The sequence below is a fragment of the Coturnix japonica genome, chromosome 12 (genome assembly GCF_001577835.2).
Source record: "Coturnix japonica isolate 7356 chromosome 12, Coturnix japonica 2.1, whole genome shotgun sequence".
NCBI lineage: Eukaryota > Metazoa > Chordata > Aves > Galliformes > Phasianidae > Coturnix > Coturnix japonica.
The window spans coordinates 14,787,658-14,792,185 of record NC_029527.1 but is presented as its reverse complement, the minus strand read 5'-3'; the positions used below and the strand labels follow the sequence as shown (position 1 = coordinate 14,792,185).

The following is a 4,528-nucleotide window of genomic DNA, read 5'->3' as shown; positions in this document are numbered from 1 at the left end:
GTAGATGAAGTTTGGTGCAGATGGTATTTTGGTATCAGATGTGGCTTATAGAAAAACAGCACAGCCACCAGGAGGGGATTTACACTTCTCCAAAACAGAGTTGTTTACTAGCAGGGTGATGGAAGGAGATGACTTTCTGATGTTACCCTCAGGATAGACTATATAGTTTTATGTATTCACCCAAGTCATTTGTTACCAAGTGGTCTATTTTTGACATTACGGATACTCCTATTCATGCTTTATCTCTGTTAGAATTGGATTGTGATTTCAGATGACTGGATAGCACTAAGACCACCTTCCTCTTAAGGCTTAGGGAATATGTAAGGAACTGCTGTTTTCCAGCATGTCTTCCAACTCACCTGATGGACAGCAGAACACAGAGGGCAAGTTGAAAGACATAGGGATACAGGGACGTGGAAGTGCCTTCCAGTGACTGCTCAGGCACCGAAGACTGATATTCAATAAAAGAACAGGTTTGTGGTTGAAACCCTTTGTACCACAGGGAGTACTATCACAAAGTTAAACACTCATATATCATTGTAAAACCTGAGATAAGGAAAATAAGTAAATTAACTGCTGCTAATCAGGATCTTGTTATCCATATTTCCAGGTGTTTGTCATGGGCTTCAGAAAATTTATGCTGTAGTTAAAGCAAAAGAAAAACACACTTCAAGCATTCCTACCTTGCTGTAAGTACCACCATTAATAAGCTTTTCATGGAATAAATATTGGGCAATTTAAGCCCATTAAGATTTTTCATCAGGTATTTTTGGGCAAGGCAAAAATAGAACTTGAGCTTCAAAGGTTGAGAAATTTGAGATGTTGTGCAAGAAATAACCAAACTTATAAGATTTTGTTGTAAAACCAAAGGCTGGAAAGAAGTTGTAAGCAGCAAATCTTCCATTTTTGCCTCCAGCAGAAAACTACAAAGGGTGCATGAAGTAGCACAAGAAGGAGGAGAAGGAAGATTGGCTGTCAAGTATTGCTCTGTTTTACCTTTAACAAAGTGCATGGAAATGGCTGTAGACAAAGGGCATAATGTGTTGATATCTGCTGAGTTATGTATCCACTGAACCCAGTTACCTTCCTTGCTGGTACAGGAGCACCACCTTGTCCTTTAGGCCACTGCTGCACCAAGCTCTGTTGCTTTCATCTCTGCCTCCCAGCCCAGGGAGAGCAGAGCTTGGCATATCGGCTACAGGAGGAGCCTGCTCTCACCTGCATTCTGTCAGTAGCTTTTCAGGATGGAAAACTCCACTTATCATATCATTCTTCAGTAATTTCTTTGTTGACTTGAAGCACAAACTCCTTTTGCTGTCGCTGCTTTGTGATTAGCATCTCTGCAGGGGAAACGTTGCCAGCAGGTGTGTGTTCACATTGTGTCTCTGACAGCTCTTGCCATAGCAGCCTTCTTACTGTAAGAGCTCCCCAGAGGGGCTGCAACTCCCTCCCTTAATTTTGACAATTTGGGGGCTCTGGGGGCTGTCTCAGCTATTCATAGGTGTGAAGGGAGGAAAGAAGTGTGTTTCTGCAATCTTACACACGCTTGATTTCTGTTCCAGTAACTTGCAGACTGTGTAGGAACAAAAAAAATCCAGCCTTGCTTGATTGTTCTTTAATTTTAAACCATATATTATAGAGTACCTCAGTGAATCTCATAATGTAGAATCATATTTTGGAATATTTTAGTTTAAAAGCGTACTTAAGAACTGTCAAACTACTAAAAGTAGGCACTAGAAACTACCAAAATGTGTGAAGTATAGAAAGGGAACACCAATATGGCTATTTCACTTTTGTCTGTCATTACTAGCAAGTCACACAAAGATCATATCCTGACATGAAATTCGGGTTGCTGGTTACCCATTAGGAATTCATACAGTTGTTTAGATCCTTATCCCAACTGAAAATAGTCATAGTTTGGTGATTGTTTCTCTGTTATAGAGAATGCTTTATTTTCTTTGACATTTTAAAGTAATCAGAAACCTGAGACAAAGAAAATCCACTAAGGACATACACAAGTTTTGCTTAACATTCAGTGTCGTGTCTGTATGTACCACGTGCACTCCTACCCGAGTTAATCTCTTATAACTGCCAGCTCTAATCTTTGGGCTGGCCAAGTGATAGGTTCATCTGCAAAGCACCCGCTAACTTAACCAGACATGCATCTGCAAGTTTTATACTGAAAGGCTTACATCTCTATTATTGGCATCATCATCATGAGTTTCCAGACCAGTACCAATCCATGCAGATGTTCAGGAGGATATGTTGGAGTTTTATTTGAAATACATCTATTTTCTAAAGGAGTTTTGCTTAGTAATAATGGAATGTTTTTCCATCGGAAGATGTTTGTGTACTCAGACATCTACAAGTAAGGAGTAATATGGTAATGTATGACTCATTCATCCAAATCCAGGCTTTTTTCAGTCACCTATGAACTATCCGTATATGCCTGGAGGGGGGTACAAACTGTAGATGTCACTCAATGCCTGAACTTCTAGCACCAAAATCACAAGCTTGAAAATTCCTCTTTTGATCATTTAATGGAATTGTAGCAGATGGGAAACTTTTTTGAATTGTGCTGTTTAAGACATCCATGTGAAATGTGCTTCTTTCTCTGTGTTGCTTTTTTTGTTTTCCCTACAGATAATCAGCAAAATGGGCTTGTAAAACCCAAACTGCCATCACTTCTGTTTATGAATGTAACAGCAAGCCTTAAAGTGAATGTAATCAGAGTTTTCACAGGTGTCTTTCCTGAAGGGCAATAATAATAGCAGATTTTGAGCAACTTTCATACCTGGGAGCTTAAAATGTCCTTGCTGAAAATCTCCTCAGCTCTGCCGCATGTTTTGCAGCACCTCTGCCAAAAGATAAGCATAAAAGAAAAAGATAGGAACACAAAGAGTTTTGCTCAGTACGTTCACACATGTAGAGAATATTAGTCCCCATACATTTGTGGCCAAATTGACTCCCTGCAGCTTATCCCACCCACCACCTTACTGCAGCTTGTGGTCCTCAGCCCATGTTTGGGCTGTGCTGATAGCAGCAGGGAGCCTGCACCTTTTGAAGAAGGCTTCTTTATGCTGTGTTCTAAATTGTGTCCAAATCGCCACCTTCTGCTTAGTTTAATTAAAATCAGTTGAGATTTTTTAGGGCAAGTGAGATAACAGGGACCTCTTTCCTATCTTCATTTTTTTAAAGGCTGTTCCTTCTCCAAACCACCATAGGGGAAAATAAACAACACCTAAGATGCTTTGAACATGCATTTGCTAGGGCTGATGCATTTGGCATGTACAATAATTACCTTCTTTCCACTTGCTATAAAGGAGCAAGCCAACAATATCCAGGTTTTTTTCCACTCTCATAATTTCAGAGGCAATCCAATTACTAATAAATACCCTCAGCACAAAGCACAGCAATTTTGTGCTGGAGTGACTGCTCTCACCTACCCCCAGGCTGAGTCTCTGTGCTCTTCCAAAACTGAGGTCATTGGCAAGAAAGCTGTTGTTTGTTTTTTTTTTTTTTGTTGGAATTACACAAGTGCAGATGGTAATGGGAGTCCATTATATAACAGTACAAATGTTGGGCATCCTAAAGGATGTTTTCCGCTGATCCTAATCTGTTTGAGAACAAGCAGCACCTATAAGGAAACATTACCTGAGAAAATGGGAGTTTGGGAGAGCTCAGGATACGGTCCTATCCTGGAGTTACTTTTATGGTGTATTTGAACTTAAAAAGGAAAAGTGTTTGAGTTAACAGCTGTACAAGGGCTATAGAAAGTGGTACTAGAGAGGATACAGAAACCTGTGTGTCTGTAGGAAAACTGTCTTACACGCATACCAAAAAAAAAAAAAAAATACAAAATGGTGACAGAGTTTTATATATACGTACATATACATATATATATATGTGTGTGTGTGTGTATATGCTTCTTCCTTGTGTTGACTGTGACCTCCTGTAGGGCTTCTTCATGGAAGCTGAGTTTGCTATAAGTCCTAGTCTTTAACGTTCACTTCCCATAGTGTTTTACAGTTACAAGAGCTGCCTTGAAAATGGCTGTATTTTAAGTATATTTAGTGCTTTGAAAAGTCAGTCAGTTTTAACAAGTAAATCTGCTAGAGTGTCAGCAGGATCCTTTGTTGGCTAAGGGTTAACTTTTGTTGGAGGAAGCAGCTGAAGCAAGCTCTCCTTCAACAGCTTTAGGACATTTTGTTTCAGTTACAGCTCCTCCATCTGCCTTCAGATCTCAGGCTGCCATCCTTGCTTCTTCCACTAAAGTGTGTGGAACTGGATGGGAGTTAGTGGGTTAGTGGATGCTCAGCTCACACATAGGACAGAAATAGCCTGTGGTTGGTTGGCTGTAGCACTGTGACACACAGCTGGCAGTTCATTTTGCCTTGTCACCTGGCAACATTGGGCTGGAGAGATGCTGATGTACTGTTTGTAGTATAATTGGCTGGTGTCTGCCTTGCCAATGCCTAATAATGAGGAAAAAGTTAAACTGTGGTTTTTGGTTTTTTTTTGTATGGGA

At 40.2% G+C, this 4,528-nt stretch overlaps 1 long non-coding RNA gene across 1 annotated transcript; it reads left to right on the top strand.

The window, feature by feature from the left end:
• Positions 1 to 304: 304 nt before the first annotated feature.
• Positions 305 to 3,539, top strand: LOC107319744. The gene is made up of 3 exons (XR_001557915.2): positions 305 to 473; positions 611 to 689; positions 917 to 3,539. It is a non-coding gene; the product is annotated as an uncharacterized LOC107319744 (long non-coding RNA).
• Positions 3,540 to 4,528: the final 989 nt, after the last annotated feature.